Source organism: Phasianus colchicus, chromosome 4 (assembly GCF_987193195.1).
Source record: "Phasianus colchicus chromosome 4, bPhaCol1.hap1.1, whole genome shotgun sequence".
NCBI lineage: Eukaryota > Metazoa > Chordata > Aves > Galliformes > Phasianidae > Phasianus > Phasianus colchicus.
In genome coordinates this window covers 63,450,752-63,461,414 of record NC_143439.1, presented here as the reverse complement: position 1 = coordinate 63,461,414, position 10,663 = coordinate 63,450,752, and the positions used below count along the sequence as shown (strand labels likewise).

Sequence of the window (10,663 nt, the reverse complement as noted above, 5' to 3'; positions counted from 1 at the left end):
CTGTCCTATTTAATCCAGTGTCACTTTTCTACGACATAGCTTCTATTTTTAAGGTTAGTATATTTCAGTAAGATTAAAATGTACACATTTTCTCAAATGGCTGATCTGCCGTTTCCAAATAAATGCTTCTTGTCCTTCTGCTTTTCTCAAACACATATTTAAAGAATTGGAAGAAACAACAAAATTGAAGAAAACCAGGCCCAGAGTATTTAAAAACACGTGTGTATACATGCTCTTTAATAATAAATGTGCTCTTCTGTACTAATTAATCTTAGAAGGAGCTGTTACTTAAACTGTGTTGGTTTGTGATGAAAACACATTGGCCAACAGCTACTTTAAAAATTCTTGTAAGAAATCTCTTAATTATGTGTTTGCAGCTAAACGCTTTTTGTTTGAGGGTGAAGGGAGTGCAGGAAGCTAGATTGAGGACAGAATGGTTTGTAAGGCTGCAGAAATTTTCAACAGCCTGTTGCATTATGGAGTCTTAATCTGCTGAACAGTTGAGGAGTCCGGCCTTTCTCAGTCTCAGATTAAACAAAGAAAATTCAAGATAAAAGGACCTTGATGATGATATTAGAGATTTGGTTTGACTTTTAAACCTAAATAAGGAGTTAAAACTTCAAGTGATCAGAACTGATGCACCCCTGATGATTTCAGGAGAGTGACGTTGATTTACATCAGATGAACATCTGTCCCATCAGGTGATGCGAAAGAAAAGCCTGAGTTTAATTCAGAGTTAAATAACGAGGTGTTCAGCTTAACTGCACAGCTGTGTTTCCTTGTCTTAAGAGCACTGACTTGCCATGCAACCCTAAAAACTTGGTTACGTGCCTGTAGTTACTGCTACAACAGTTGGCCCACTCCTTTCCTTTGACCAAAATTCTAGCCTTGCCTCTTCAACATACCCAAATCTGCCTGGCATCTTGACATGGAAGATTTTGCATCCCCTGAACTCCTGCAGGAACCGTAGAGATGAAAGTGACTGCCTTAGTCGCCAATTATCGTTTGCCAGGCTCTTAGCATTTGAGCCAGTGTATCTATTTTCATGTCTGCTGCCAGCCAACAGCTTCCACCCTCCAGACAGTAATTCCTTCTGTGCTTGCTTCCAGATCTTGTTCCCTCCATGAAACTTGTCCACTGAACTCTCTGTGCTGGTATCATTGTTGCTCCTGGGTGCCGTTCTCCCACCCATTCCCTGTTCATGCTTTCTTGCTGCATTCCACGAGCAGGTCCCACACTTACAAGCTCTAAACCCAGCCCGGGGAGTCAAACCTGCCCTGTTGCCAAAGCCTCAGCTCACAGCCGTGCGCTCACTGCTTAAGATACAAATGATTGGTGTGGTGGTTTTTGTATAATAACGTAGTGGTTGTAATACTTCTCTCAGAAGTGGTTGCATTTGGGTTTGGATTCTCTTTCTCCTGAGGGATATTCAAATCCACCTGTCCCTTCCCAGGCTGTAGGCAACCTCTCAGCCCTTCCTATTGAAGTTGTGCCACTTCAGTTGTGCTGAGAGGATTCCTAGAGCCAGCGAAGAGAAGCAAGTGGGAGCCTGACTGCAGCTTACCAGTAGGGACCTCCCCTGAACAGAGGTGGGGAGCAGGTTTCTGGCACCATTCCCAAACCTGCTTACTAAACATTTTGTGTTAAAACATCTCTGGATAAAAATCAAAACCAGCCCTGGAGGCAGAGTCCAAACCCAGCACCTATCTGAGCAGGGAGAAGTTGAAACCACGTTGCCCTGGCGGCAGGTGCTGTTCTCATGCAACCCCAACCACTCCCTCCTATTCAGGCCGTGTCTTTAAATGAAAGCTGGGGTGGCTGCTCTCTCAAACTGACTCGAGCCATGCTGAGGAGTCTTAGCTGTGCTCAGGACTTCTCAGTCTCAAGTGGGCTTTCGTGTGCCTAAGTGGTAAGGTGTTCAGCTCAGCCAAAATGGTGCGACCTCAGCATGGAGTAAGAAAAACCTGAGGTACACAAATACCTTCTTTTGGTGAAAAATCTGGGTACCTGTGGACTCTCAGGCACCTAATCAGTTGTTTTTGTGGAGGAGGGGAGAAGTTGTGGGTAATGTGGAGTCTTAGATTTGGACATTTTTCCTCATTAAAATATCGTAGGTACTACTATGGCTTTGAGCTTGCCTCAGAGTGAATTAAGAGCAGTTCTATTTTGAGACATGACTGAAGGACGCACAAGTTTGACTTCAGCTTTGGAATGTCCAGTTCTCTGTTTAAAATTACTTCAGTTTCACTGTCGTTTAGAAACTTTTGAATTTTTTTCTTGTTATCAGTGAGTTCTTGTGTAAATCAAACGATTCCCTCAGGACCCACAGTGTTTACAAAATGATTTATGATTCTCTGAAGGACAAAGCACTGAGCACTGAACGGTAATGGAAGTGATGGAAATACTTCGCAGATGAGAGAAAAGCAGGAAAAAATGTGTCCTTTGGTTGACTGGATGAGGTTGGGAGCCCTTTTAAGAGAGAGAACTTCTTCTGGCAGTAAATATATCCAGATGAGAATGTCTGTCATAATTTTTGGCTTAAGGCTGAGTAGTTTTCATGGAGGAATTATGGTGTTGAAAGCTTATGGACCTATTCAAGTTGTTGATGGTGGGACTGCACTGCATAGGCAGTGTATGTCTCCATGCTGTTTCAAAGGCTGGTGTTTGCAAACTGAACTGAACCCTCCTCATCTTGACCTTTATAAAACAACCTTGCCAAAGTACAGCTGACCTTTCTCCTTGATTGCTCGAAATCCTCTTGCTTTCCTCTTCATTTCCCCCCCTGCATAATATCTTGTTCTGTTGAACTCTCTCCCCCCCCCAGATCCGAAGTTCTGCTGTGGGTCGTTGATCTGCTGTAATGAGTCCTGCATTGACTTCAAGGCTCATGGAGGATCTTCTATTCCCAGGACAGCAGGTACCAAAGATTTTCTTCCACGACGTAAAAAACCCCAAAGCTATAAATGTGCAGGTGTGTGCACTCCTGTTTCCCAAGCCCGTGCCTCCGTACTGCTCCACCTCTGAAAATCAGGGCAAAGGAACGCAGAAGAGTGTTTTGGGGCAGCAATTTCTGAGCGTGGAGAAGTTGCTGTGTTGTCTCCTCTTCAGCTGGAGGAGGTCAAGGCCATCGCTGTTGCAGACCCTTGCAAAGATTTGCTTCACAGGTTTGTACGTTGTGACTAGGGGAGTTCACCTTATAATACCTGCTTTTTGTGGTGATTGCTGATTTGGGTTTTTATAGGCTTTAATTGACTGATGTTTTATCCTTGAAACCTGTTTGCTTTCCTTTGATGTACTGGCTCAGACATTGCTGCGTGAGTGGATGTATCAGAGATATTAACCAACAGAGTGAGGGATGTATTTTAGAGCTGTGGGCTTTTAACATTTTTTTCATGGTCTTGAGATTCCAACATTTTGGTGTCCTGTGGTGGACATGTCTTCTTATGGTCACATAGTGAAATGTAATCTCATTGTTTCCCCAAGCTCCTACCTGCTACAAGAACATTGCTTAAAGAAAGATAAAATATTTTCTCCTTTTATTAGTTCTTATGCAAAATTATAGCATGCAGAAAATCAGCTTATGGCATCCAAAAATGGTTTTGATTTTCAACAATCTCGGTTTTGTCCCAAGATGGTGCAGAGTCTGGAGGGGCATGCAAAATATTTCTGGATTTTGGAGGGAAAATAAAACACTTTTGCCTTCTAAGGGGTTCTGCTACGAGGCAGTGGCTCATTCCCCCTTCAGTTATCCCCTCATTTCCTCAGCCATTACTTGTGCTAGCATAGTTCCTGTTAGAAAAGAGCCAAGTAAAGTAACAGATGAATGCATATGTATTTTGCTGTATGAAGCAGCACAGATATTGGTTTTCTGAAGATAATCAACACTAGTCAAATATAAACAGAAATCTCAGTCAAAAGATCTACTTACTGTTTTACTATTGTTTCATACAGCATTGAGCATTTGGGAATGAAAGAGAATTGACTGGAACATTTTTGGATGCAGAGTAATATCAATATTACATCATGTTCATAATCTGAACTAAGGTTGAGCTTGCTTTCCCCTACTGTAGCATGTCAAAAGCAGTGGGAAAAATCTAAATTCTCTTAAAAGTGAAAGTGACTCCAGTAGCTTTAAGACTAATAACTGGTAATGCCAGCAGTATTTTAAATGCTGAGGCAGGAACTTGCCTGCCTGAAGGAGTTCTTGAATGTAAGATAGAAACCTCACATGGAGGCAGAGTAGAATAGAGTTTCTAATATATTTAAAGTAATGAGCTGTTTAAAACACTCCAAGAATATTCCCAATATTAGTAGTGACCATTCTAATGGATTCTCTTCTGCCTCGTAGCAGAAGAATCTGCAGAAGGAAACTGAAAATATTTATTTCTATCAAAGCAAACATTGGTAAGGTTGTGTCTGATTCTGCTTTAAGGACCTTCATTACTGAAAGAATTATCTTGTTCCCGCATTCCAAAGGGGTATTTTGTATTGCTTCAAAACCTTTTTGGACCTTTCTTTTGGCTTTCATCTCGGTTAACTGACTTCTGCAAGACAGAAAAAGCATATTCATTTTTGTCTCGGGATCTGCTGTGACCCGGTGTTTTGGCTTTTACCCAGTGGCTGGTGGGAGTCTGGATGTCAGCTGTAGTTATCTGATAACTGCGTACAATGCCCAGAGAGGCACTGAGATCAAGAAAGGATCTGCAGATTGGTTGATGAAAGAACTTGCTTATTGTGGCAGCTGGTTACGGCAGGGATCAAAAGTTACGGTAGCTGCATTTTGGCATGGCCGTGTGGTATCGTACAGGTTTTAGATGACAGTGAAGGTCAGAAAGTTAGTTGGGAGTATGTGATGTCATGCTGAACAGCTCATGTCAGACGTGCTGTTTTGCTTTCAGAAAGGTGGGATATTTTGGAAATGTTTACTACTGCCGAAAGAAATGGATAGGGTTTTGTCTTGTCCCATGTACTGGAGTTGACCGAGTCCTCATTTCCCAGGTGTGTGCTGGGCCATCCAGCCATCACAGCTCGTGTGTTCAGTGGTCCTGGCAGATGAGCACTTCAGTGAAGTTCTTTGTAATGTATTCACAAGGAGTGATGAAATACTCCATAAGAGGCCTCAAGGAATGATTAGCTTAATCTTCAATTATTTCCCACTGAGACTTGATGAGAAATCATTTGAAAAGGTAGACATGAGCTTTAATATAATCTGCTTTCACAGTTGTCATGAAGCAAAGTGTGCGGAGAGGAAAGATGTTGCAAGTGAAGAAAATCATGACATTAGGACTGAATATTGTAGACCGATGACTATTATGCACTGTTGGCCTCCTTGACTGGCTTCAGCCATTGGAATATGGCTACAGGGCATTATAGACAGTTTGGGAAAAAGAGCACAAAATATGTTGCACAAACCTGAAAACTACTGCTATTAGGTTAAAGCTGCTGTATATTAAAAAAGAACATTTTCATTTATGTGGCTTACGAGAGGCTGACGAGAAGCAGTCATACTTGGTATGCCCTTGGATGAGAAGGTTTGCTGATCAGGCTGTTGAGCTCTTTGGAAACCCTCAGCAAAACAGGAGCTACAGCCAGGTAGTTTTTACTCTTTTACAGTGAAGTAGGAGGCAAAGAAAACTGACCTCTGTAAGTCCTTTTGAGCTGCCTGATTGCTTCTAGTAAATAGTTGCACAAGAGTGCCTCCCGTGGGAAATGCACTATTACTTTCTGTTTGCACAGCAAATGAAAAACTCTGACCACTTCTATAATTTAAGAGAATGAGATGATGCCTTGTGAGCTGACTTGGTTTTCTCTAAATAGTTTAGTCTTGATATCTCTGCTATCAGATGGTGGTTTGTTACTACTTTGGTTAAAAGCATCTCTGGCCCTACAGTCATTAAAACTATTTTATATAATCAAATAATCCCAAATTCCTGAGCAATTGAAGATTTGCTTAGAAGATGGGGATCCAAAAAGCTCCTTCTGGCTATGCAGAAGTCTGTCAATGTAATGTTTAGGAATGAAACGATAAAAATTCTCTCGTGCCATTCACATCTGCCACAAACTCTCCTTTCTCTATCTACATCTCCATCCTACATCTTCAGAGTGGATGTCCCTTACATCTGTTTTGGTCCCTTACATTGTTTTAGGTTCCATATATTTTAAGGTCCCCCCCACCTTGAAACATCTGTGTTAGGTTTCTTATTTATGCTGCGTGTGGGCAACTCTTGTGGAGTTTGGCTGGACATAGGTAGGCTCTGCACTGAAAACTGAATCTGCAGCCCCTCAGTTTTCTTCTTTTCTCACCCACTGGAGTAGCGTTGCTGCAAAAAACATTGAGTGCTCGCTAATCTACCAGCAATCAGGGTCATAGTACCAATAGAATCATTAAGGTTGGAATGACCAAGGAGATCATCTAGTCCAACCATCAGAGTGACCACATCACTCGGTGTGACATCCAACCTTTTCTCAAAAACCTCCAGGGATGATGACTCTACCACATAGTCTTATTGAACTCAGTGATCCCTGTGGGTCCCTTGCAACTAGAGATATTCTGCGACTCGCTTGCATGTTCTGCTCAGCTGGGGAATGGCTGGTGGTAGGTACCAATATACAAAAGCTGCTGCTTTTGGTACAGTATCAGCATTGCATGCCTCTGTATCTGAATACTCAAATTGCAGTGGGTATTTATATGCACGCAAATCATGTTTCTTCTCTCTGTGCAGATCTATATTTATTCAAGGCATATCCTCTGGCTTACAAAACCAAATGCTGTGTTGAATGAAAAAGTCTGGAGAGGATTTTAAAATCACTGGTGGCAGTGGACAGCTAGTGTTGGAGGTAGAGGAATTTGCATCCACAAGCGGTTTGTGGGTTTGCATTTGTTCAGGAGAATTTATGAAAGGAGGCAGAGTGATGTCCTTGGACTCTAAGCTGTAAGGCTGGCAGGAATACTGGGTGCAACTGCTAGAAAGTATTTCTTTCATCAGGGACTGATGGGTTTCTTGTCTTTCACTGAGGCCATGGAAGGAAGCAAGTACTCTCCTTTGTTTAGTGATAGCTGAAACAATAGAAGCTGATACACAAATGAGAGGAGTGTGTTAAAGCTGGAATATAAACTGAACCCTGGTGGCTAGAGAGTGACTGGAATGGAGCCGTGTGTGATAAACAGAGGATAGCCACAGAGAAGGAAAACAGCTGGAAGAAGCCAGGAGTCAATGGGAAACACGCAAGCAATTTCAATCCAGGCTTATGAAGAAAGCAGCAAGAGGAGATGTGGTGTCTCCAGGCAAAAGGCAGGCTGGAGGGGCAAAAGATGGGTGCAAAAGATGGAAATGACCAAATCAGAATGTCCAGAGAGCAAAACTGGAACATCCTAGAGAAAATAATCAGCTCTAATGCCTTCTCCTAATGGCGAAGCTCACAAGACACCAAATACTAGCAAACACTTAAAAGGAACAGCATTATACGTGTATCACAGTACACCTTTCTATGTTGAGATGGCTCCTTATCCTGCATGTCACAAGACGTGAGAGCTAGCACTTGAGTTGCCAGCTGTGTTCATCTTGGAGATGTGATCCACTGCGTTGGTAGCTGAAGAATTTGTGTAGATCATCTGAACCTAGACAGAATCATCCCTGGGGGAAGCATTTGCAAATGCAGGCAGTACGGGACTTCACCGGCCATGTGACTGCATGGCCTCTGTGGGGAGACATGGAAACGTGTTTCTGCTGGAAACCCAGGGTGTTCTTGGCTTTCCCACAGAGTTTCTTATTGAGGAACTAAACTTTCCTGAAACACTCAGAGCACAGCATTGGGAATAAAGTCACGACCAAACACCACTTGCTATGATGATTCCAGTTGAGCAGTTGGATCCCTTTGAAAACCGTGAGCATTTTTCATAAAAGGACAGCAAAACCCGTTAGGGAGTTAGGCAGTGCTTGGCAGTCTGTCCCAGGAATTGCAGCTACTTCTTGTAAGACCTCAACTTCCACTCACAGCTACCTCAGCTGATAAGCTCAGTGGTGTGTGAGTTTGGTTTTACTTAACGTTTTTGGCAGCTCTCGGATCAGGCCGGTCCTTTACAAGTATCATTTGAACTCCATGGATTTAAACACTTTTCTAAGATTTCCATTCCTGAAGCTATCTTGCAATAATACCCTAAACACCATTTACATTTTAGTATTTAAATCTTTTATGACTTGATATGGAAATCTCCTGTGCCCTAAATATTTTATCTGAAATATTTTTTTAATCCTGTAAACCTTCCTCCGTGGGTCTGCATAGCTGAGCAAAACTTAGCAAGGGGAAAAGAGCAGGGATAGCCTGGGTACATTGAGCAGAAACCTAGGACAGCTGGAGATGCTCCTGTGTTCCTCAGCTTGGCAGATGTCTTTGATTGTATGCTCTTTTTTCTTTTTGAAAACTTGGGGCTGAGAGCCTCCCCATGCTCTGCTCCATTGTGGGCTTTGGCAGGGAGTCAGGAGGACGGCGAGGGGATGCAGACGGCTGCTAGGTGGATGCAGCAGGCTGCCAAGCCGGTAGCAAGCCCTGAGCAGTGAGGCCGGGCTTCTGGCAAGGGATTGCCAGTGACTTGCTCTGCAGATTCTCCAAGGCCGGTGGTTACTGGAAAAGGGCCCAAACCACTCTCCTTTCTGGAAGAGCAGCAGGCTAGAACCCATTTATTCAACACAGCTGTGATGCTAGCTACCAAAACGAAGTAAAAACTTGCTCAGCGGGAATCCTGTGCGAATCCCAAGCGCTTTACACTTGGCCAGATCTCATCTGTTTAAACCTGGGGGCTGAGCATCTATCTAATGGATTGATAACCTCCTGAAGTATTTATTTTTCACAATTGCTGCCTTTTGTGCTTTTGGTAGAAAGGGATTGCAATGGCAGTATTAATTCTTGCTCTGGGGAAGAAAAGAGGCCGTGGGCAGCAGAATCATGGACAAAACCCACTGCTATCATCTGCTTTTTCATGGCTTGGCTGCTTTTCTGCTGAGCTGCAGAAAAGTTGCTCAGCGCAAAGCAAAGGACAGACTTCTGTGCAACAAGGATTTTTTTATTTGCCTCTGCAAAACATGTCAGATCCAAACTGCAGCAGATTAAAGGCTACGTCTGAAATGCGCTGTTTAGAATAAGTTCTCAGAGGAATTTACTTCTGAAAGAGAAATATTTGCATAGTGTTTTAGGAGCAGTTTTTAATGAACAAGATGCTTTCTAGCACATTTTATTGTACTGCATGCTAGCAACCAAACATGGGCAAGAGAGCTTATTGACTAACCCCTGTATGTAAGCAGGACCAAAATAATTTCTTTTCAGGAGGATTCAGGAAGCCATTCATTGGGAACAAAGTGATTTTTCTTTGTAATCTGATTTGTTGCTTCCCTTTCAGAAAACGAACATGTCTGTTCCTTTTCTTGCATATTGCAGGGTTGCTCCATGTGCTAAGAAACTGCAAATGATTTCTGAAGGGCAAGCAAATCTCAGAAACACTCAGCTTGCCATCAGTTGAACTGGGAGTGTGAGACATAGAACTGGTCTTTGCTCCCTGAAACTGGGGAGCTGAGCAATTACCAATGAGATGAAGTTTAACAAGAATAAGTGCTGGGTTCTGCCCCCTCTGCTTTCTGCTGTGTGGCCTCCCCTCAAGCACTGCATGCTATTTTGGGCACCACAGTGTAGGAAGGGCATAAAACTATTAGACAGCATCCAAAGGAGGGCTGTGGAAATGGGGAAGGGTGTAGAGGGCAGTGTGTGTGAGGAGTGGCTGATGTCCCTCAGTTTGTTCAGCCCAGAGGAGAGGAGATTGGGGCCTGAAACATGAGCCCCTGTAAAACAAAACAAAAGCTTAGTACCATAACTTTTGATCTAATTACTACCAGCATACCTATCTATGCCTGGTTTCTCCAAGCAGTGAATTCCTTGGGTTCCCTTCAGCCCATGAGATTTTTCTTCTAAAGTTCCACGTATTTCCGATTCCCCCTTGTCTGCTGCTAATAATTCCTGGTCTGACTGGTCTCACCACGAAAACGCTGAAGCCCCATTTCCCACCTTGTGTTCACCCTGCTGCCTCTCTCCATCCTTCCTTCTGACTGAATAACTGTGCAAAGCTGGCTTACATGGTTACTACTGAAATAGCCAAAGGAGATAATTTTGGTCAGAATCTGTCAGTTCAGCAAGATCAAATTGTTTTTGGGAAAATTCAAAATGATTTCAAAATGAAATCAAAGACCTTTCTAGCTTCTTCAAACTCATAGATAAATGTCCTTCTGGGCTGCCTGCTTTGACAGCAGGGAAACCTGCCCCAAAGCCCAGTAGCAGAGTGTTTGTGTGGAAATGTTCATTTTTCCTATTCTTCTGTTCCAAGTTTTAAATCATCAAGGTCTTCTCTGCAAAGAAGGCTTGCTTTTCTCAGCCCTGTATATCTTCCCCTCAGCCAGCTTCCTCCAGAGCACTCACTGCTGTTGTCAGACTTCTTTGCAGGCATAAAACATTTATTTTAGACGTACGTAAAAGCTCTTCAACCATTCAGTGACCTTTGCTCTGTAATATATTGCTGTCACTTGTCCATCCAGGTCTATCCTGTTCCCCACTCTATTGTTTCCCTTGTGGTGTGTCCCTGTTAGTTTGTAGACCTTCTGACAAAGGGGACTGTCCTTTT

General features: G+C 43.0%; 1 protein-coding gene across 1 annotated transcript in view; it reads left to right on the top strand.

Moving 5' to 3' along the window:
* Positions 1 to 1,743: 1,743 nt before the first annotated feature.
* Positions 1,744 to 10,663, top strand: part of MSANTD1 (Myb/SANT DNA binding domain containing 1) — a 30,141-nt gene continuing 21,221 nt past the window's right edge. The window contains exons 1-2 of the mRNA XM_090140102.1: positions 1,744 to 1,969; positions 2,825 to 2,917. The gene's annotated coding sequence lies outside the window, so the exon portion shown is untranslated. The remainder of the gene's footprint in view (positions 1,970 to 2,824; positions 2,918 to 10,663) is intronic.